The 24,336-nt window shown below is 46.3% G+C and overlaps 1 protein-coding gene across 3 annotated transcripts in view; it reads right to left on the reverse strand.

Annotated features, from left to right (window-relative positions):
• Positions 1 to 24,336, reverse strand: part of SERTAD2 (SERTA domain containing 2) — a 137,348-nt gene that overhangs the window by 34,863 nt on the left and 78,149 nt on the right. The window contains exon 1 of one of the 3 annotated variants that reach the window (XM_083730762.1): positions 187 to 2,203. The exons of 1 other annotated variant lie outside the window; for it this stretch is intronic. The gene's annotated coding sequence lies outside the window, so the exon portion shown is untranslated. Of the gene's footprint in view, positions 1 to 186; positions 2,204 to 24,336 lie in introns of those variants that run through there. One more of the 3 variants, XM_083730761.1, reaches the window with a different exon arrangement.

Below are 24,336 nucleotides of genomic sequence, written 5' to 3' on the forward strand. Positions count from 1 at the left end.
AGCGGCAGCCTCCGGCTTTGCCTTCTTCCATCGCCACCTCGCCCTCCTTTCCCGAGACAACCCAGTTTGCTGGCCGAGTTCTCAGCATCTCCCCGATCCAGTGGATCCCCGGGCTGGGCAAAGCGGCAAGAGACCCCTCTCCTCTCCGGTTCCAATCTTTCCTTCCGAGCGGCGAGTTGCACTTACCACATGCAGTTCCTCCTGAGAGCTGAGAAGCATCAGGGGCTGCTCCTGCGCGCTCCTCCTAATCTTCCCCCAGCTCCATATGTCGCTCTCCTCGCCCGCGGGTGGGGGGCTGGCGGGGGGGGGGCAGGAGGAGGAGGAGGAGGAGAGGAGTGGGGGCGGGGAGCGAATGCAGCTCGGAAGGATTTAAGCCTCCGCTTTGCTGCGGCGGTCACGAAGCATTATACAATGGAGGAGGAGGAGGAGGAGAGGCGGGGAGGGACCAGAGAGGCGGGGAGGGGGAGGAGAGGCGGCAGGCGCTGCCAGGAGAGCAGCAGCAGCAGCAGCAGCCCCGGCCAGGCAGAGCGAGCGAGCGAGCGAGCGAGCGAAAGGAGGAGAGCCTCCCCGAGCTCCTTGCCCTTTGGCTCGCTTGGCAAGCCCCGCCTCTGTCCCCGGGCGAGGCGGGCGCGTTCAGCCGCTGGCTCGGCTCTCCATCCCGCGACACCAGGCCGAGCTGCACACGCGGCCCCCCTGGCGGGGCCAGCAGGCAGGAGGCGGAGCCGCCCAGCTCCAGGCAGCTATCGCTTACAGGCGCCTTTCGCGGCGGGGGCGAGGCGGGGCCAGAGCAGCCAAAGCTGCTGGATGGAGAGGCCGAGCCGGTGAGCGCCAGGAGAAAGGGGGGCGGCGGCGGCGGCGGCGAGCGTCTCCGTCTCCTCCCCTGAGCCCACCCGGCCTCTCGTCCGAGGGGGGCAGCAGGCGTCCTCGCCGCCGCCGCCGGGCGATCTCAGTTGGTGAGCTGCACTCTGCGTATGCCCAGAGGCCCTGCGCCGGCTTCCTTCCTCAGGGCCAGCTCTGGAAGCAGCTACGGAGGCTGCGAACGAGCCTACCTGCCTCTAGATACACCTGTGAATGCTGGAATGAATGGAGGGGCGCGCACGGTCTCCTACGGAGTCCGGCTGCTCCAGGCGACACAAGGGCTTTCTCTAAGACGAAGCCAGGCCAAGGCCAGACGTGGGGAGCGGGGGGGGGGGGGTTTGAAGCCTGACTCCATCCCACTGGAGATGTGGGGCGGGGGCGAACGTGGAAGCTGAACTGCCTTCCGCAGGAAAACACAAGACGCACAAACAGGCGCCTGGCAGCAGCAGAGCGTCTTTCAAAAAGCGAGCAAAGCAACCCAGCCAGGTGACTTTCGTTTCCGGGGCGAAGAGCGGGTGGGGTGGGATCCAGACAGCTGGAGAAAAAAAAGACAAGGAAACCGGCATGGAGACAGCGGTGTCTACACGCACGTGGCCCGTGACAGCTTCACGTGCACACGTTAAAGTTGCAAGCTTGGTGGCCAGGAAGGGAGCTCGCTCCATTGACAAACGCGCAAACTCACACGCACGCACATACAAAAGCAGTTCCTAAATTGGGGGCGCGCGGGGGCGCGCGCGCGCACACACACACACCAGCCTGCCTGCTTGTTTGCTTGCTGAGCAGAGAAAACCACAACTATGCTAAGCACGCGAGCTATTCAATAACTTGAAACTGGTCAACAAGTCAAAAGTGGAGCAAGACTGCGAGTGCGCCTGGAAGCGGCGGCAGCAGGAGCTCTGCAGAAGGAACAACAGCTGGGGTCCCCCTGCAAGCCAGGGCAGCGATCGGGGGAAGGGGGGGGGGAGCGCCGGCCTGGCTGCTGCTGGCGAAAGGAGGAGAGGGCCTCCCTCCGGGGCATGTGTGCGAATAGACGGAGGAAGCCTTGTTTTCGCCGCTCAACCCGGGCCGGACCGATCCACTATGTTCTCTCTTTCTCCCCAGCCCGTAGGTGAGCGAGGTGGAGCCTCCCAGCCATTGCATAACCCGGCAATGCCCGCAGCCGCGTAAAAGGCCGGCGGGGAGCGGCGCTGCTGACGAGGAGGCAGAGCGGCTGGCTGGCCTCTCGCGCTTGCCAATCCAGCCAGCCCGCTGCCCTGGCAAGGGAAGCTTCCCCGGTTGAACTTCGGCTCGCCTGGGGTAGATCCCGGCACTACAGAGCCAAACCGAAAGCCAGTCGCCTTCCTCGCCCCCCCCTCGCCCCGCCAGTTACACCTACAGGGAGAAATCATTATACCAATGGCAGAGCGGTGGGGTGCGCTGCGTTTTGGCAACATTTCATAGCTTTCCCCCCCTGTCTAGGCAATCCAGGAGATAATGGCTTTATGAGATCGTGTTGAATACAAATAAGTCTGGGGGGGCAGTTTATTTACCCCTTTGGGCAGCAGTTTGGCGAGCTGGTTTAAGCACCCTGGCCCTGTTCATAGCTGCTCATAATTTCTCCCAGCTCCCACCACTCAAAATGCCTATTGGTTATTCCCCCCCCCCCCCAGTACGGTAGTAGGAGTAGGCGGCAGCTGCGTCACGAAATCAGTAGGAAGAAACCGGTGACCGATCTTCCTTCATCTTGGAAGTTTGTTCTTAAACGTGGGAAACTAAATCCAAGAGTTTCTCTCTCTCCCCCCCCCCCCCATTTCAAAGCCTTTCTCCTTGGAATTCGGCTCGCGCACGTTAGTTTTAAAGAGAGGTTTGTAATAGGTAATGTAGTAAGTGACACTTTAGATTTATATAAGTTGTTTTAAAATAGGATGATAAAAGGCAATTCGTGCACCTTGAAATGTTGGCTGTGACCCTGAAATCATGCCATCATGCTTTGCCTTCGCACAAGGTATAGCTAGACTGTGGTGTGCCCCCCCCCCACACACACAAGAGGCAGAAATGGCCACCTACTCAGATACATGGGCAGAGGCAGGATTTTTGTTAGGGGGGCAGAACCTCAGTTTGCTATGTATTTTTATTTATGGGGGGGCAGCTGCCCCCGCTTGGCTACTCCCATGTGGCTATAAAAGAGGACTGTGCAAATTCATGGAGGATTAATAACCATGATGGCTATTTGCAGCCTCTGCTGTCAGAAGCAGTTTGCATTTACATTTTGTTTTAGCTTTATATCTCTTTTGATTTTTATATGGTAAGTTTGCTTTGAACTTAAAAGGTAAAGGGACCCCTGACCATTAGGTCCAGTCATGGCCGACTCTGTGGTTGCGGCGCTCATCTTGCTTTACTGGCCGAGGGAGCCGGCGTACAGCTTCCAGGTCATGTGGCCAGCAGGACTAAGCCGCTTCTGGCGAACCAGAGAAGCGTACGGAAACGCTGTTTACCTTCCCGCCGGAGCGGTACCTATTTATCTACTTGCACTTTGACGTGCTTTCAAACTGCTAGGTTGGCAGGAGCAGGGACCAAGCAACGGGAGCTCACCCCATTGTGGGGATTCGAACCTCCGACCTTCTGATTGGCAAGTCCTAGGCTCTGTGGTTTAACCCGCAGCGCCACCCACGTCCCTTGCTTTGAACTTACATTTCATTAAACAAAAAAAGTGACTATATGTGTCTAATGACTGATAAATAAATAACACCCATTGCTGGGAACCGCAGGTGGGGGAGAAGGCTGTTGTGCTCAGGTCCTGCTTTTTTGCGCTTCCCACTGAGACATTTGATTGGCAACTGTGAGACTAGGATGCTGGGTTGTTTGGTTGCTGGCCTGATCCAGCCGTGCTCTTCTGTTATGCTGCAGCTGAAATAATTGCATTGGTTGTCAATTAGCTAGCAGACCAAGTTCAAGGTGCTGGTCCCGATGTGTGATGCTAGAGTCTCTATTATATTTTTAGTGCCTAATGAAAACCTTCCTTTTCTAACAAGCCTTTTCAGGTGGACACCCCCCCCCCCCCCGGTATTTGTATTAGTCTTGAAACTGTTTTGATACATGTTTTCATTGTTAAAGTCTCCCCTGTTTAATAAAGCTTGAGGATGTTTTATAAGAAGCAATTCATAAATTAAATAAATATCCAAATGCGCACATGCCAGCCACATTGGAGAAGTGCAAATTAAACAAGATTTCCTCTTGCTGCAATAATCTGCAAACTGATTTTTGATAAATGGTTCAGGAACTGAATAGTTTCGACAAACTGATATGAAAGTTAACTAGTAAGCTGGATATAACATGGCAGAAGAAGCTGGCTTCTCTACCTGCTTTTATGAAAACAGCTTTTCCTCTTGATTTTTTTAAATCTTCAGTTTATTTTTCCACTATAGTGATATAATCAAACATTGAAAGCTCATAAAAATGAGTGCATTTTCATGAATTTGAGTAATTTATTATCAGTGTTGAGAATAAAGATTTGTTTGTTTGTTGCTGTTGTTGTTGTTGAGTTCAGGCTTTATTTGGAACAGAATTAGGACATTCTGGAGGGAGGCAGCAGATATGAGCAGCCCTGGCTGAATTTAAGCAAACATAAAATAACCACAGAGCCTAGGACTTGCCGATCAGAAGGTGGGCAGTTCGAATTCCTGTTACGGGGTGAGCTCCCGTTGCTCGGTCCCAGCTCCTGCCAACCTAGCAGTTCGAAAGCACAAAGTGCAAGTAGATAAGTAGGTACCGCTCCGGTGGGAAGGTAAACGGCGTTTCCATGTGCTGCTCTGGTTCACCAGAAGTGGCTTAGTCATGCTGGCCACATGACCAGCTGTACGCTGGCTCCCTCGGCCAATAAAGCGAGATGAGTGCCGCAACCCCAGAGTCAGTCACGACTGGACCTAACGGTCAGGGGTCCCTTTACCTTTACCTTAAAATGAGCTATATGTTCCATATATTATACATGTACTCTCTCACACACATATGCAGACAAGCAAGTTTGCATCACCAAATTTAGAAGTAAAATGACTGCCAGAAATTATCAGGAGAATGTCAGATGTAGCCTGAACTCCCACTCCCGTTCTGTTCCATTACAAGCAAGTGCAAGGCCCGTTTCAATGAACTAATTAACACAACAAACATTCTTTACACTTCCATACCCACCCTGTCTCTCATTCCATTTCAAAATACTTACAATTTAAAAAACCATGAATGAAATACAGGCAATTTCCCATTTACACAGAGGTTGTGTTCTGAGGCACCATGTACATCAGTGGGACATGCTTAAGCCTGCCCTGTTCTGACCCCACTCCCTTGTACCCCAAACAGTGCATGTGCCAGCAATCGCACGCATGCCGATCGCATGCAAATGGGGAGTTGCCTATACAGTGGTACCTCGGGATATTCACACCTCTGGTTGCACATCCTTCAGGATGTGAACGCGGCCAACCCAGAAGTATTTTTCCGGGTTTCGCCGCATGCGCAGAAGCGCTCTACCGCACCTTGTGCATGCGCAAAAGTGGCACCTTCAGTGGTTAATTCCTCAGGATCCAACTGGAGCTCCAGAACAGATGCCACATACAACTGGAGGTACCACTGTATATCAAATTCTTGTAGGATTTATAGAGTTGTCAAAACAGCTCAACTAGTCTCATTCAAACTGCCTCTCTCCACGAAGAGCCCTCCTCCATTGATGCAGCCATGAGTTTCTAGAAATTGTTATTATTGTTGTTGTTATTAGTTCATCATCTATGAATGCCTTCCCATACAACATCCCAAAGTGATTTAACAATAAAACATATATAAATGCAATATAAAGATAGTGGTTGCCAACAGTTCAAGTCCACACCTAAGTGCCAGGGGAGAAGGGGCCATGCATGTATTCCTGGGGTTTGCCAGGGCATGACTGCTTGTGCTAGAGCAGTGTTGCACTGTGGTAAATAACCAGGGCCTCAAGTGTTCTTTAAAAAAATAATGTGGTTTTATTTATTTTATTTTGTACTAGAAGTTAAGTATTTAGCATTAACTCTGGAAGTGTTCCAGAGTTGGTTGCCAGATGTGAAATATATTGGCATTATTTTCAGCTCTCCTACCTCATTAGAGGAGGGAGGTGGGCAGAGAGATGAATGGATGAATGCAGGCAGGTCCTGGCAGGCAGAAGGAAAAGGCTGGAGTGGAGCTTCGGCCCAGCACATATAGTCGAATTTGCCTAAGTTTGATGTGCGTAACATGCGGCATGACTGTATTCTGCTTCAGACGCCAGCAGTGAAAAGCACGCTAGAGCCAGAGGAAGTGGTATGTCAGGGACTGACAGGACTCTGGTGAGTCTGCCCTGGGGGAAAAGGAGCTGGAGTCTGACTCGGGAGAGGGGGGCAATGGTCTGTGGGCACCTGTACCAGCCAGCAGGCAAGAACTGGAGGCAGGGGGAGCTTCTGGGCTGGAGGAAGAGGCAGGTCAGGCAAGTGAAGGGCTGGGTGCTTTCCCACCCTTTCCTTGCACTACCGTCTCACAGAATCAGGAGGGAATTGAAGCAGGAAGAAAGGGCTTCCACAGAGGCAGAGTCTCTGTCTAAGTGTGCATAGCCTGTTAGGGGAAGGTAGTGGTGGAGGGGGACTTGTTCCTAGTTGCTGCAACTGCTCCATAGAGTACAGACCTGGGAATAGCTGCCTAGGTACTAGATTGGTGTGTGGAGGTCTCAAGAGCCGTAGAAGTGACTGTCGGTGTTACATTTCACAATAAAGAGTTAACTCCCTGCCTGGTGCATTCCTTTGACATGGTAATGCATATACCACCCCAGTCTTGCAGGCTGCCCCTTCCTCCTCTTAAGTTTTTGGATGTGGAAGGATGAGACAGAGGTCTTTCTCAACTGTACTAACCAAAGTTCCCCATTAGAACAAACCACAGTTTACTATGTTGAGGCACATACTAGGATTGAACTGTGGTTTGACATGCTATTGTATTAAGTAGCCAAAATTCCACAAGAGCAGATTGTAACAGGGAACTGCGGTTAGTTCAAAAGTGAAAGCTTTTTTTAATCCTCTCTTCACATGTATTAAGGGAGGAAATGTGAGCACAAGTCCTACCTCAAAACCATGGTTTCCTGTTACGTGCGAAACAGGCCAATCTGTATCATATCCCTTAAAACTGTCTTTGTTGTTGGGATAGCTCTCAATATTCCCTTCCAGATAGCACATTTAATTGCTATTCAGGTTGCTACATGGAATGTGCTTACACAAATGTTCCAGGTAAAACTTGGTATTTTTAGTGCTGTTAATTAATCTTGAGCCTTACTGCTTCCCCTCCCCTATGCTGGCACCATTTTATGAAAATGCTTGGTTGGTTAAAAATATAGATCTTTGTGGAAGTTTTGCTGCCTTGCTGTACAATTCCACACCTGGGAATTCTCATCCTGCCATGCTCAAACACGCAGTTTCTTTAGAAAAGGGACTTGCAGGAAGGCAAGGCAACAGCTAAGCACATTTTTGGCGCGATTGTTGTGCAAAAAAAGACCCTGGACACAATCCACTGATGTTTCCTAGCACAGGCCCCACCGAACTGTAGCACTTATAGCTATATAATGTGGAAGTATATGCTGCGTAATGGTTGCAATCCAAATGAAGTTGGCTGGTGCACAGTTGAGTAAGCAGCTCTTTCCCTGAATAATACTGCAAGAGCTCACTTGCTTGTTTATCATGTGTTTAATAAAGGACTTCATAGATCTAATGCCACAGACAGAACTTCCCAGTCACTCCACGTCCCTTGAAAAACACACAAAACTTTTCAACATACTCATTTAGTCCAGTTCTGAGGCATGACTTGACATGCCAGCCCAATGTATTTAAAATAGGCAGTTGCAAAATCATAATGGAACCATCACTGCCTAAGTGTGAGCTACAGTGACAGTGTGGCGTAGTGGTTAGGGTGCTGGAATAAGACCTGGAAGCCCAGGGCTGTAATCCCCCCACAGATAAGAAGCTCAAGGGTGACCTTGAACCAGTCACTCTCTCTTAGTGTAATTCACCTCACAGGGTTTTTGTAAAGACAAAACATAGAGGAGCCTTGAGCTCCTCGGAGGAAATAATAATTTGTTGTTGTTATGTCTCTACCATACAACAACAACAAATAATTATTACAGTTGTTGCAAGCCACAGGGCATGCAATGCAACTAGTCTCAATAGTTTTGGTAAGTGTGCTTGCTCTTTCAGACACCCTGGTCAACAGTTGGAAAAGGCTCTCTTTGCTGGCAGCCACTGCAGGGGGAAAAACCCTCTTTCTGCGACTTGGGAGACTGAAAATGCTGTAGTATTTGTAGCATAAGAAACCATGGCGTCAGCTGAAAAGAGAGTGCCTCCACAATAACAGAATACAGTGGTACCTCGGGTTACATACCGTTCAGGTTACAGACTCCGCTAACCCATAAATAGTGCTTCAGGTTAAGAACTTTGCTTCAGGATAAGAACAGAAATTGTGCTCTGGTGGCGCGGCAGCAGCAGGAGGCCCCATTAGCTAAAGTGGTGCTTCAGGTTAAGAACAGTTTCAGGTTAAGTACGGACCTCCGGAACAAATTAAGTACTTAACCTGAGATACAACTGTACATGTATTGATAGCCTCTTTCTTTATCTATACAACGTATTTATAACTTTTATAGGGTGTTGAGTTTGTTGGTGTTGAAGTGAGCAGGCACCCACTTAAAAGAAAGTGAACACCCCCCCCCACTTGCCTTTATTTATTTGTTTTTGCTAGGTGCTTCTGAGCATTGATGGTGTCAACAGACAAAAAATGGTGTGTCCAATGCAAAGCATTTCTCTCCCCGTTAAATTACCAAGTCAAGCTTCTCTTTCTCAATGAAGCTACAGCAAGGATACATCTGTTTGAAAGGAGCCTTTAGAAGTTGTAATCACGCTGCTCCTCTCTCCACCCCCACCCCAACTAGCAGTTGCTGAGTAGCTAAGGTGGTTCTAAATAAAGAACTGGAGTCAACAACAGGAAATAACTCCCACAGAAAAAAAGAGGCACACAGAGAGAGAGTGAGAGAGAGCGCAGAATACAAACTCTCACAAACCCTTGCACACAGCTGGTAATGACCTTTTTGTTCTACACATGCTGCATCTAAAACCGTTGCTTTTCAGAGCATGCCTTTTCATCAAAACAAGTAAACCTGTCACTGGCAGCAAGGTCTCTCAAGCTCCGCCCACCCAACCCTTCCCATTTGTCCTGCCACAGTGTGCCCTCTTCCACCATGTCAGCTGCACACATGGCAATGGTCGAATGTGCTCCCTGAAAATAAGACATGCTTCTTTTTAAACTTGTGCTTTTCTTTCCAACGTGTTATCGAAAGGAGAAGTAGGGGTGGAGGTGGGGTGAGGCAGCGGCGTAGCGTTGGTTGCTGGTGCCCGGGGTGGGTGCGCATGTGTTGGGAATGGCAGCCCTCGTGGCCGATGGAGTGACCCCAACCCCGCCGGAGCAAAGTGGGGTCACACTGAGCTGCCTGCCTGCACAGGGGGAAGCCTGGCTGGCCTTGGGGTCACTGAATGCAAAAAGAGGCAGAGCTACCAGCTTCCATAAGAATGCAAGAGCTTGCTGGAGCAGACCAGTAGGGCTGGGTGATATCTGGGTTTCAACATCATGATATGACCAGCTAAACATCATGAATTGGGACACGTGTGGCGCTGTGGGTCGGCAGTTTGAATCCCCGCGATTGGGTAAGCTCTTGTTGCTTGGTCCAGCTCCTGCCAACCTAGCAGTTCGAAAGCACGTCAAAGTGCAAGTAGATAAATAGGTACCGCTCTGGCGGGAAGGTAAATAGTGTTTCCGCGCACTGCTCTGGTTCGCCAGAAGCGGCTTAGTCATGTTGGCCACATGACCTGGAAGCTGTACTCTGGCTCCCTCGGCCAATAAAGCGAGATGAGCACCGCAACCCCAGAGTCGGTCACGACTGCACCTAATGGTCAGGAGTCCCTTTACCTTTAAACATCATGATATAGCAATATATCAGGATGTCTGAAACAAGAATGGAGCTATGTGGAGGCATTGGCTGGCTTCACGGTTTCCCCCTATTTGAGATATTTAGTTCAGCAAGTCTGTTCTCACAGTGGCCATTCAAAGCCCACGGACAGGACACGAGAGCAAGAGCACTCTCCCCTCCTGTGGTTTCTAGCAACTAGAATTCAGAGGCATAGCACCTCCAACAGTGGCAGCAGAACACATCCAACAGGGTGAGTCGTGTCCACCACTTTAAATTCAAAAGCTATTCTGCCTCCCCCAGCTTGGTGCCATTCCAGATGTTGGATTCCAGTGTCCTTCAGTTTCATCCAACATGGGAAATGGTCTGGGATGATGGAAATTGTAGTGCAGGAACATCTGGAGGTCACTGGGTCAGGTGCCCTCCAGATTGAAACAGAGGAAACCTGGAAACATCCAGCAACATCACCTATAACAATTTTCTAGGGATACTTGGTAGAACCCTCCACAACTTGGCCAGAAAAAAATGCAGTGAGTTTTTGAAGCAGCATAAAATCTCCAGGGTTTTCATGTTTATGAAGGGGGAAGGATCAAGCTCCTGCATATACCTTGGAATAAGAGATAATGAGCTGTCCATGTAATGAAGAGACAATTTACTTATTACAGAATGCTAGTTAGGGTTCTCCAAAGGCAAATCCAGCACTTACGAGAGACTGGAAAGCCCACCACTTTCTCAGAAAATCTTGAGATCTCTTCTGCTGAATGTTCTTTGGGAGCACCTAAAGTCATATTAATAATGCACTTCTAAGTGCCTAATGCTTTTTTACTTTCTGTACCATTTACACTGATGCAGGTCTTTCTCCCCTAGATTAATAGCAAAATGGTTGCCATCTTCACAAAAGATCCATGCTGTTCTGGATCTCTTGGGGAAAGCCAATATTATTTGGCCCCCAGTTTACCTGGTATGTAAAGCAGAACCTTAAGTGCTATTGAGATAGATCCACTGAGGACAATACTATCAGGAGTAATGAGCTATACTCTCTGGCTAACTGTGAATGATCCACAGGCCTGGAGTTCCATTTCCAAATTTAACTGCAGCCTAATTGTTCTGTGGAGTCAGTAATCGGCCTCTTGACACACCCTACTGAATTGCCCGAAGTTAGCAAGCTGTTTAATACTGCCCTGCCACGAAGCTCCTAGTGCAAAAGGGACTGAGCTATTAATGAATGGGAAGTGAACCCTCAGTCTTATGAGGAAGGGCCAGCAAAAGAAAGCTAGTTCACCCTACAGGTAGGAAATTTCTGCCCATCAGAAATGACTGATGAGCTGTTTACAATGGGATGCAAAAAACTGAGAAACATACAAAGATAATCATAATCTCTCAAAACACCATAAAGTCTACAGCAGCACTATGTTTTCAGAGCGGTGTTAATTTTCAACAGAACCGCAATCACCATTTGAGCCAACCTACCAGAGTCAAAAATGAACATATTTAAGACTTTTGTCTTCTGGGTTTCTGGGGGTTTTCCTGTTGTTATTCTGTCTCTCACAGCTACAATAAACCTACTATTAAAATTAAAATTATGCACTGGTCATTTCTTCATCAGAGGGCAAACAGGCAAATTTAGCAGGGGATCAAATACTTCCCCCCCTAACTGTATATCTTTCACAACATTTGAAAAAATGCACCACCCATGGTGGATTGTTCTAACCAAATCACAGTACTCTTTTGTAGGCACAGATGCATTCTGCCCCAAGATCAAGAAGGGCCGGAATAAGCAGGAAAGATGGTCTTAATGCTACCCAAACTGCAGCTGGGAGATGACCTGCAATCTGATAGAAGGGAACAAGCAGAGGTTGGAGAAGTTGGCTCAGAAGAGGCAGAAAACGAGAGGATCAGATGGGTAGCTAGATGGGTCAAGAAGAGGACTCTTTGGGTTGTTGAAGTTTTTTGGGCTGAGATGGTGATGAAACTTGGGTCAGGAAGATGGTATTTAGGTATGCCTTTGCACAAGTCTTTTGATGAGGCCCTCCAGATGTGATGAGCTTCCAGCCCCTATGAACCCTGGCCATTGGTCATGTAATAGGAATTTTATGGTCTTAGATATATGGTAATGTTCATAAGTGTACCAACCAAGCACATATATAGATCAGCACAGGAAGGCCAACCTGGAACCATTTTGATTCCTAAATTGTTCCAATGTTTTCTCTACAAGGTCAAAATGGGAAACCTCCCCATTGTCTCTTTCCTCACAAATCCTGTCTTAAGGACACATTTAAGATATGAATAGGGTGTGAGCCTTTGACCTGGCCCAGGAACTAAGTATTTATCATTACAAAAGACTGGCCAGGCTACCCAGGAGATCCAGTCAAGTAACCTGCCAGACAGGAGATAAACATTAAAATTTCTGTTTAGACCGCCTTTTCTGTGATGTAGGTATGATGTATCTGAGGGGTGGTCTTAGGTTACACCCCTTCTGTGATGTATGTATGATGTTTCTGGGGGTGGTCTTGATCTACAGGGTAGCAATTTCAAAAGTCTTTATAAGGCCTTGCACACCATTTTTCTGGGTCCTCCTCCTTCTCCTGCGGGTGAGGGAAGCACCCTGTTGCAACAGATCAATAAAGATCAAGCTTACTAGCTGCTTTGCTTCTCAATATTCTCTGGTTGGCCTCTGTTATTCTCTCCTACCAATAGGGAACCTATGTAAGGACTCTATATGGGCTCTTGGATACCCCATAAGGGAAAAGGGCAATTTTTGTTCACAACAGTCATGCTGGCTGGTGCTGGCAGGACCTAAAGTCCAACAACACCTGGAGACTCCCAGGCTCCCCACCTAGATAAAGCCTACCTCTTTGAAAAATGTAGTTCAGATAAAAGTTATTCTAGCACAGCTGACCACTGCCCTCTTGCCCATTTCTGTCACTTTGCACAGTTGTCAGGTCTAGCTACTAAATGTGGCAAGTGCTGCGTTCAAGCCTGAAGGCATTTTGACAGCTGGACATGTGCCTTGCAGCTTCCAAGAAGGTGTCAGCCCAAGTGTCAGTAGAGTACAAGCAGTGGAAGAACGCCCACTAGGAGGGAAGAGGCAGGCAGCTCCCAAGTAAAAATAAGAGAAATGGAACATTCATTTAAGGTCTCTTTTATGGTATCTGGGAAGCCCAAATGGCAAGATTTCTCTTAAGTGAGTAAGTAAAACAAATATTCCTCTAGGCTGCCTTGCTTGCCTACTGTAGTCATAACAATGTTTATCTTTATATTTCTCTTTACGTTAGTTCCAAGGCTGTATGATTTGTCTGTCCAAGGCTTATTTGTCTGTTTTATAAAGGGATTGGTAAGGAAATAGCTTTATTGTATTATTAGTATTTTGTACTGTGCTTGATTTTTATTCTTTATATAAGGGGTTTAAAATTCTGTTTTGAGAATTATTTATTGTCTTTGAAATCTCTTTAATACACTGTTTGATTTCTTTTGTGTTGTATTTGACCTACACTTTGCATATTCTGAGGTCCCTATATAGTCATACCTCAGAAGCCGAACAGAATCCATTCCGGAAGTCCATTCGACTTCCAAAATGTTCGGAAATCAAGGTCCAGATTCCGATTGGTTTCCGATTGTGCACGCATGCTGAAAACAATAGCAGAAGCCACACCGGACGTCTGGCTTCCAAAAAAAGTTTGAAAACCGGAAGACTCACTTCTGGTTTTCAATCATTTGGGAACCAGAACGTTCAACTCCCAAGGTGTTCAGGAGCCAAGGTATGACTGTATTCGATTTTTAAATTCTACATTGGACTTTTGGTTTGATACTTGAACACTATTTTGTAAGTGGTTTGATATTCTTCTGCCAGCTACTGGACCTCTGCTTTGTATAATGTTCTGCAATTCTGTTAAATTCTTATTTTCTGTAAATTGCTTTTGAATATAAAGCAATTAAGACATTTTATAATATATTGCAAACACAAAAGTCAAGGAAACTAAGCATGTTCATTAAGCAAGCATGCTATTGCTAGCAAACTACTGAATGCTGCATCAATTGGCAAAGCCTTTCAGTGCAGAGTATTTACCAAATAATCTTCACCAGCCTTTTTGCATCACTGGTCATAAGCAACCAACATACAATTCCTACCCTTCCTTGGGAAGACAAGTTCTTTCACATTCTTAAAATGAAAGTATGAAAGTTAATCTGTTTGTTTGTTTGTTTGTTTGTTTTTGTTTGTTTGTTTGTTTTAAAAAAGGTTAACCATCAAAACCCATTTCCCCACCACATACTTGCACTACATAGTAACTTAAACCCCTGACAAAAATGCATTTAGAAACCAAAGTCTGCTTTGAACCATTCTAGCCAATCTGACTAAACTTGAAACATGCAGGCTTGGGAAATTCGTAAGAGAGAGAAAGTCAGCTTTATTTGGCAAGCAGGGAACTGGCTGCCAGGAGAACATCAAAACAACAATGAAAACAAAATACAAACTCGGGAGTGACATTTGGTAGCTGTTCTAGCAAATCTCTTCGGAAAACTTTGGGTTTACAAACCAAAACACTGCTTCAGTCTTTTGTTGCAGTTGTAAAACATTGATACCTACTGCTATCAGCTGCTGCTGAGAGCTACAGTGTTATCACTGAAAGCAGATTTTTAAAGGTATTAAGCTTTTTTCCTCCTTTCTCAGCAACTAAAAATCTAGGAGGAGGTGGCAGTAAGTTGCTTTTAAGTTGCAGGCCTTGATGGCTGTCCTTTCAAAATGTGACACACAAAAAGAATCAGTCATGTATATAAGCTTGCAGCTTCTTAGCAGAAATTCTGTTAACATTTTAAAAAAATGCTGTGTTCCTGCCCACTTGCGCTGACACACACAAAGCCTTAACAACAGCAGTGATTCACGGCCGGTTCCAGTCATGCTCACAAGTGATGTGGCACATTTTCGGTGCCTCCGGTATTTGCGTAATTGAGCTTCATTTGCTCTGCCCCCAGCCTGCGAGGAGTGCCAAAAAAGCAGCGGTGTCATCTGCCCACAACTCATCCTCCTACCTGCCTGATGGATGATGCATGCAGCACGACACACGATGAGGAAGGGAGAAAAATAAGGATGACAAAAGCTGCATTTGCTGATGAGAGAAAGCTTCCTGAATCAAAGCGGGGAGCGGGGGAATAAGAATGAAAGGCTGATAACCACGGATTAGAGTCTCTATTAGACACACAAACTTGCAACTTGTGTGTTTAACATATGCCATTTTCAACTTTACACAGTTAAAGTCTGGCTGGTGGAAAAACACACGAATTAAATGCACAGAAGGCGGAGAGCTTAAAAGCTCATTTTGTGCTGGGTTTTTCTGGGAGGCTCTTGCAAGATCTCAGATGGCCCTGCAAGATCTCACAAGAACCTCACAAAGCCTAGTAAGTAGGGCAGAACACTTAAAAGCAGTTCCAAGGAGTTTTTGCGTATCCCCGGAACAAAACCCTCACTCATAGAATCATAGAATAGAATCATAGAGTTGGAAGAGACCACAAGGGTCATCGAGTCCAACCCCCTGCCAAGCAGGAAACTCACTCAAGTTGTGAGTTCCCTGTATTGTAGCAAAATTACCTGTTTTGAACAAATTAAATCCGTATGCATATTGTGGCACAACTCGGACTTATTTACTCCGTAGTAAGTCCCATGGATTTCAGTAGAACCTACTTCATGATAGGTGTGCATATCGTCTTTAAACTTTGTGATTTTGGAAAGAAAATTCAGAGAATCTTTGGAAGTCACTTGCATCAGTTCCACAAATATTTATTGGTGATGTGTTTCACTTCATAGCAGGGCTTTAGGAAGTGACTTGGTCAATAAATCCATCAGGGCAATGGGTGGAGGAGGGTGGAGCATGGACTCTCTCTCTCTCTCTGGTGTGACCTTGTGCATCCCCCAAACATTCACCAGCTCCTCCAGCTCTCACAATCAGAGAACTCTGTGACCCCACATGCCACCTCCCATTAGGTGCCTAGAAGATGGGAACCAGCATGAGTCTGCTTCTCAGGAAGAGCCCCTTTCCGTGGGAGAATCCCCTAGCCAGAGTCCCCAGGAAAAGGGGAGGAAGGCAAAACAGACTCACAGCATGATCTGTCCAGACTTCCAGCATGAAACATGAATGGCAGAACAAGATGTCAGCATGAACTTCTGGGCACTTGGCTTTTGCCCCGTTCTACCAACCAATGGGCACAGTGGCAATTTTCCTTAACAGAAAAAGGTAAAGGTAAAGGACCCCTTTAGGTAAAGTCCAGTTGCAAATGACTGGGGTTGCGGCGCTCATCTTGCCTTACTGGCCGAAGGAGCCGATGTTTGTCTGCAGACAGTTTTTCTGGGTCATGTGGCCAGCATGACTAAGCCGCTTCTGGCGAACCAGAGCAGCACACGAAAAAGCTGTTTACCTTCCCACCGGAACAGTAACTATTTATCTACTTGCACTTTGATGTGATTTCGAACTGCTAGGACTGAGCAACGGGAGCTCACCCCGTCGCGGGGATTCGAACCGTTGACCTTCTGATCAGCAAGCCCTAGCCTCAGTGGTTTAGACCACACCACCACCTTAACATAGTTACCATTAATACACTTTTCTCTGATAAAAAGCCTAGGGTGTTATATCAATCTGGGGAGGAAAGACTCTCAACTTCTATGCAACATGGTATCCTTTTATTGACTTCATTAACCAGGGGCGCCGACTTATAAAAAATATTGGGGGGGCCATACCGGGGTCCTGCCCCGGGAAGTTTTCTAAATTTTAGATGAAAATTAGTGAGTTTTAAAGTTTTTTAAAAGTATTTTAGAGTCATATGATCAACATTAGAACCCCGAAAACTCGACTCTCTATAACTCCACACTCCGGGAAACTCGACAAGCCTGAAACACTTTTTGGCTTTGAAAAAAGAAACAAAACATAAACACGCACGGTATTTTCGTAAAAAGCTAATTTAATTTACAGTAACAATTATGCTTATAGACTATTACAGAGCAGTGAATATATAGCTCTGAAAAGACTGAAATGATATTTAAATAAATCCTAAACAATCATTAAAAGAATAAAACATAAAATATTGCTGTTGCACAGTAATAGCACTTTGATTAATAAGTGAAATAGCTAATTTAAGCTTACTTTGAATAAGGCTGAGGGTTCATTAAATAAAAATAATATCTCAAAGTTAATGCTTTAATACAGTTAATAAAGTTAATACAGTATGCCTAATACTGTATGTATATACTGTAATACTGTATGTAAATAACGGGCTTTAATTGGGTCTTACACCCTAAAAATATTTAAGTATTTGAAAATAACTAATACAGTACTATAGTAATATAGAAATACAGTACTAAACTAGTACTAATATTTCGAAACTGAAAATTTAACATTCTGTATGTATTTAATTCTCTATTTTATAAAGATTTTTAATATCTGACAGTGAGTTTGGAGTAGCCCAATGCAAAAATCCTGAGGATCCATGTGGATCCGTGCTTTGTAACCACGTTTTTGCACCGTGACCCTAGGCAACAGTGGGTGCGTGGTTTTTTTGGTGCAAGATGTAGCCATGAACATGCTATGTGATCTGATGGTGAATTTGGGGTGACCCAATGCAAAAATCCTGAGGATCCATGTGGATCCGTGCTTTGTAACCACGTTTTTGCACCATTGTGGCCCCAGGCCACAGTGGGTGCGTGATTTTTTTGGTGCAGGCTGTAGCCATGGACATGCTATGTGATCTGATGGTGAATTTGGGGTGACCCAGTGCAAAGATCCTGTGGATCCATGCTTTGCAACCACGTTTTTGCACCAGTGCAGCCCCAGGCAACAGTGGGTGCGTGATTTTTTTGGTACAGACTGTAGCCATGGACATGTAATGTGATCTGATGGTGAATTTGGGGTGACCCAATGCAAAAATCCTGAGGATCCATGTGGATCCGTGCTTTGTCACCACGTTTTAAATGGGGAGGGAAGGAAAAACACAGAAGGGACAAGAAGCACAAGAGGGGTGTGCGGAGAAGCAGCTGGCTAAGAATGCAGGGGAGGAGTTTAACGGGGTGGGGGGGAGGAAAGGAAGGCAAAAGTCGTCCCCCCCCCAAGCCAGCCCTCTCTCTCTCTCTCCCACCTACAGATAGGTAGCCGTGTTGGTCTGCCATAGTCAAAACAAAAAATTTTTTCCTTCCAGTAGCACCTGCATGTTTTTCGGCTGCCTGTGAGTCCCTAGAGCACGGAGAGGAGGAGGTGGTGGGCTGGAGCCTGCACGCAGTGTGACTAGGAAAGAATTAGAAGGAAGGACTCGATCCTTTCCTTAACCCTCTGCTTGCCAGGAGGGCAGGGGATTCCCTGCTCTTTGTTGAGTTTGAGCAAACGCAGCAACAGAAGAGGGTGGACAGTAAGACCCTGAGGCAGAATGCAGGAAAGCAGCAGCTTCCGCCTTCCCTCTGCCCGACCGCCCGATCTTATTTTTGCCTATTTTTGCCCCTGCGCTCTGGCGAGTCAGCTCCAGGGACCACACATTCGCTCAATAACACGCACAGACATTTCCCCTTACTTTTTAGGAGAAAAAATCTGCGTGTTATAGAGCGAAATTTACGGTAATAATTTTATTAAATTATTGGGGGGGCCGAGCCCCCCCAAACGAATTTTTGAGGGGGCTCGGGCCCCCTCAGGCCCCATGGAGTCGGCGCCTATGTCATTAACACAATCGAACATGGTTTCACCCTCCATCAACTCATGGAGATACTTTCATTTGATTGCCTTTCTTGGAATGTCTAAAACTATCAGCTGCTATTTTTCTTTCTTTCCTGTACTAAGCTCTGTTTTCCTTGTATGGGTATGTTTTGTTGCTTGAAATTAAAAAATAAATTTTAAATCTTATTTTTTAAAAAGCCGAGGGTGTTAATTTTTATTTATTTATACATTTTCCATAATTTGATACATCCACTAAACAGTTATTATAATTTATCCTGCATTCTTGGGCTGCCCACACACTCCTCAATTCTTGTTACCTGCATTTCCTTAATCACCACCTCTCCTCTGGCTGCTTTTATATAGTCTCCAAAGTATTCCCACGACTCTCTTGTGTCCGATTCATCCTGATTCCTTAACTTTACAGTCAGCATTGCTAATTCCACATATTCTATTAGTTTATTCTGCCAGTCCTCTTTTGTAGGACTATTTTTATCCTTCCACCTTTGGGCATACATTATTCTGGCCGCTGCTGTTGCATAATGGAAGGGATTAAGTACTTCCTTAGGTATTTCACCCTCTGTTATACTCAGCAAGAATATCTCTGTTTTGGGGGGAAATGACAGTCTTAACATCTTTTTAAATTCTGAATATATCATCTCCCAATATACTTTGGTTTTCTTACACCCCCACCACATGTGTAAGAAGGTCCCCTCACTCTCTTCACACTTCCAACATAGTTTAGTTCCTTTTTCAGTACATGTTTACAAGTTTACTCGGGGTGAGATACCATCTGTAGATCATTTTTTGTAGATTCTCTTTTAGAGTACAGCATGCTGAGAAGTTTATTGTTGTTTTCCATAGCCTCTCACAGGATACCGTATCTATGTTGGGTCCTAAATCAACTGCCCATTGAATCATGGATGTTTTTGTTGTTTCTTCCTTGGTCTCCTATTCTAATAAGATTTCGTAAATTTTGGAGACTAATTGTTCTTTATTTCCCATTAGTACTTTTTCAAGTTCTGAGCCTTGCTCAGAAAATCCTCTTCCTTTGTCTTTCTTAAAAATCTCATTTAACTGGTGATATTGGAACCAGTATTTAATCCAATTTTGTACTTCTTTTCTCTTTTTTAAATTTTTATTCTCCTTCTTTAAATTCTATGATATCTTTGTAGGTACCCCATTCTCCCTTTGTATTTGTCCTTTTTATTGATAGTGCTTCCACAGGCGATAGCCAGCATGGCGTTTTCCTTTCTAAAGTGTCCTTATACCTTAACCAAACTGAATAAAGGCTCCTTCTTATTATATGGTTAAGGAACCCTAGAGTGTTAATTCTACAGGTACAAAATAGGCAAGTTGAGAGAATGCTAGCACCATATAAGGAGGCCACCTACACTTGAGAATAGCACTCAGCTTTTATTATTTTTAACATACATGTTTCTAGCCCTCAATGAATGAAGGTAGGCTTGTAAAATGTATGCATGAACAATGCCTGCTGAAATCAGTGCTTTTGCTGAAAAGAGACATCAGTAGAAGTCGTAGTTCTGGTTCCAAGCCAGCAGTAGCAGAAATAAAGAAACTGTACACACATTTGATTAGTTTGCATGCTTTAGAATTTTTTGTTTGTTTGTTATACAATGTGTACGGAGTCTGAATTATGAGGAGCAGAAACACATCCTAAATAAAAGCCACATGCAAATGTTTCAAGTTTGTTCAGATTCAACAATATAGTGCTTCATGTAGTTGCTAAACAGTCCTCTTTATAAATATCTGACACTTGCTGTCATCCTTTCAGTTCAGTCAAATTTAGGTTTATTTATCTTTTTGAATATTTATAATCTGCACTTTCATAAAATACGGTATATCAAGGCGGCTTACAACATGCGAAATACAATAAAGTTAGTCTGTACAGATCTACAAAACGTCATTAAAAGCATCAACAAAATGTTAGCAGATACTGGTTTGTTAAAAAGAAAAAACTGTATTGTGAAAGCTTGTGTAACCAACAGAGTTTTCAGCAGGCACCTGAAAGGAGGCGGGGGGCGGGGGGGAGGCTGGCTTCCTGCTGAATCTCTACAGGCAGGGAGTTCTGCAGGGAGTTCCACACTTAACTCTCAGCTCCTGGAGCAGATCATTAAGCAAACAGTCTGTGAGCACCTAGAGAGGAATGCTGTGATCACCAATAGTCAGCATGGATTTCTGAAAAATAAGTCATGTCAGACTAACCTGATCTCGTTTTTTGACAGAATTACAAGCCTGGTGGATGAAGGGAACGCAGTGGATGTAGCCTACCTTGATTTCAGCAAGGCATTTGACAAGGTGCCCCATGATATTCTTGTAAAGAAGCTGGTAAAATGCGGTCTTGACTATGCTACCACTCAGTGGATTTGTAACTGGCTGACTGACCGAACCCAAAGGGTGTTCATCAATGGTTCCTCTTTATCCTGGAGAAGAGTGACTAGTGGGGTGCCACAGGGTTCTGGCTAGGTCCCGGTCTTATTCAACATCTTTATCAATGACTTGGATGATGGACTCAAGGGAATCCTGATCAAATTTGCAGATGACACCAAAATGGGAGGGGTGGCTAACACCCCAGAGGACAGGATCACACTTCAAAACGACCTTGACAGATTAGAGAACTGGGCCCAAACAAACAAGATGAATTTTAACAGGGAGAAATGTAAAGTATTGCACTTGGGCAAAAAAAATGAGAGGCACAAATACAAGATGGGTGACACCTGGCTTGAGAGCAGTACATGTGAAAAGGATCTAGGAGTCTTGGTTGACCACAAACTTGACATGAGCCAACAGTGTGACACGGCAGCTAAAAAAGCCAATGCAATTCTGGGCTGCATCAATAGGAGTATAGCATCTAGATCAAGGGAAGTAATAGTGCCACTGTATTCTGCTCTGGTCAGACCTCACCTGGAGTACTGTGTCCAGTTCTGGGCACCACAGTTCAAGAAGGATACTGACAAACTGGAACGTGTCCAGAGGAGGGCAACCAAAATGGTCAAAGGCCTGGAAACGATGCCTTATGAGGAACGGCTAAGGGAGCTGGGCATGTTTAGCCTGGAGAAGAGGAGGTTAAGGGGTGATATGATAGCCATGTTCAAATATATAAAAGGATGTCACATAGAGGAGGGAGAAAGGTTGTTTTAATAGTAGTAGTAGTAATAATAATAATAATAATAATAATAATAATAATAATAATAATTTATTATTTATACCCCGCCCATCTGGCTGGGCCTCCCCAGCCACTCTGGGCGGCTTCCAAAAGAATATTAAAATACTATGATACATCAAACAATCAAACATTAAAAGCATCCCTAAACAGGGCTGCCTTCAGATGTCTTCTAAAAGTCTGGTAGTTGTTGTTCTCTTTGACATCTGGTGGGAGGGCATTCCACAGGGAGGGCGCTACTACCGAGAAGGCCCTCTGCCTGGTTCCCTGTAACTTGGCTTCTCGCAGTGAGGGAACCGCCAGAAGGCCCTCGGTGCTGGACCTCAGTGTCCGGGTAGAACGATGGGGGTGGAGACGCTCCTTCAGGTATACTGGCCCGAGGCCGTTTAGGGCTTTAAAGGTCAGCACCAACACTTTGAATTGTGCTCGGAAACGTACTGGGAGCCAATGTAGGTCTTTCAAGACCGGTGTTATATGGTCTCGGCGGCCGCTCCCTGTCACCAGTCTGGCTGCTGCGTTCTGGATTAGTTGTAGTTTCCGGGTCACCTTCAAAGGTAGCCCCACGTAGAGTGCATTGCAGTAGTCCAAGCGGGAGATAACCAGAGCATGCACTACTCTGGCGAGGCAGTCCACAGGCAGATAGGGTCTCAGCCTGCGTACCAGATGGAGCTGGTACACAGCTGCCCTGGACACGGATTTAACCTGTGCCTCCATGGACAGCTGTGAGTCCAAAATGACTCCCAGGCTGCGCACCTGGTCCTTCAGGGGCACAGGTACCCCATTCAGGACCAGGGAGTCCTCCACACCTGCCCGCCTCCTGTCCCCCAGAAACAGTACTTCTGTCTTGTCAGGATTCAATCTCAATCTGTTAGCCGCCATCCATCGTCCAACCGCCTCCAGACACTCACACAGGACCTTCACCGCCTTCACTGGTTCTGATTTGAAAGAGAGGTAGAGCTGGGTATCATCCGCATACTGATGAACACCCAGCCCAAATACCCTGATGATCTCTCCCAGCGGCTGCATGTAGATGTTGAAAAGCATGGGGGAGAGGACAGAACCCTGAGGCACCCCACAAGTGAGAGCCCAGGGGTCTGAACACTCATCCCCCACCACCACTTTCTGAATACGGCCCAGGAGGAAGGAGCGGAACCACTGTATGACAGTGCCCCCAGCTCCCAGCCCCTCAAGACGGTCCAGAAGGATGTTATGGTCGATGGTATCAAACGCCGCTGAGAGATCCAGCAGAACTAGGAAACAGCTCTCACCTTTGTCCCTAGCCCGCCGGAGATCATCAACCAGTGCGACCAAGGCAGTTTCAGTCCCATGATGAGGCCTGAATCCCGACTGGAAGGGATCCAAATGGTCCGCTTCTTCCAGGCGTGCCTGGAGTTGTTCAGCAACCACTCGCTCAATCACCTTGCCCAAGAATGGAAGATTTGAGACTGGGCGATAGTTGGCCATTGTGGCCGCATCTAAAGATGGTTTTTTAAGAAGAGGTTTAATAACCGCCTCTTTCAGCGGGTCTGGGAAGGCTCCCTCACGGAGGGAAGCATTCACCACCCCACGAAGCCCATCGCCCAGTCCTTCCCGGCTAGCTTTTATAAGCCAGGATGGGCAAGGATCCAGGAGACAGGTGGTTGGTTTCACTCGTCCAAGTGGTTTCACTCTGCTGCTCCAGAGAAGCGGACATGGAGCAATGGATCCAAACTACAAGAAAGAAGATTCCACCTAAACATTAGGAAGAACTTCCTGACAGTAAGAGCTGTTCGACAGTAGAATTTGCTGCCAAGGAGTGTGGTGGAGTCTCCTTCTTTGGAGGTCTTTAAGCAGAGGCTTGACAACCATATGTCAGGAGTGCTCTGATGGTGTTTCCGGCTTGGCAGGGGGTTGGACTCGATGGCCCTTGTGGTCTCTTCCAACTCTATGATTCTATGATTCCTGGTGAAGGCCAACTAACCCTCAGGGGCCTGGGGAACCACCAGAAGTGTCCCATCAGAGGAAGTGAGAATATATAGGGTCATGCTTTGGAACTGACTATGGGACCAAGTTGGGTACGGCTTTGTTAATTAGCACAAAAACTTTGAACCTGGCCCAGTAGCAAGTTTCTCAGTAGCAGAGTAACCTGTTGGCCAGGATCTGTTCCTGTGAGCAGTCTGGCCGCTGCATTGTGCACGAGTTGCAGCTTCCCAACCAGATACAGTGGTACCTCAGGTTAAGTACTTAATTCGTTCTGGAGGTCTGTTCTTAACCTGAAACTGTTCTTAACCTGAAGCACCACTGTAGCTAATGGAGCCTCCCACTGCCGCTGCACAATTTCTGTTCTCATCCTGAAGCAAAGTTCTTAACCCGAGGTACTATTTCTGGGTTGGCGGAAACCTGAAGCGTCTGTAACCTGAAGCGTATGTAACCCGAGGTACCATTGTACTGTACAAGGGCACCCTTCACAAAGCTAAAAGCGGCCATCTCCTTCAGCCTTACCCCCACATCCCAAACCTACTCCCAAAATTTACGAAGGCATTACACTAAGAGGCAATTTCTGCCTGATGGGTTAGGCCGCAACTCACAAGCACATTTCGTTGGTAGATCACATTTTCGGATTTGCTGTGTTTCTGTAAGCCAGAGAATCTTTGGTGGCTTTTTCCATGTGG

The sequence above is a fragment of the Podarcis gaigeae genome (assembly GCF_964106915.1).
Source record: "Podarcis gaigeae genome assembly, chromosome: 3".
NCBI lineage: Eukaryota > Metazoa > Chordata > Lepidosauria > Squamata > Lacertidae > Podarcis > Podarcis gaigeae.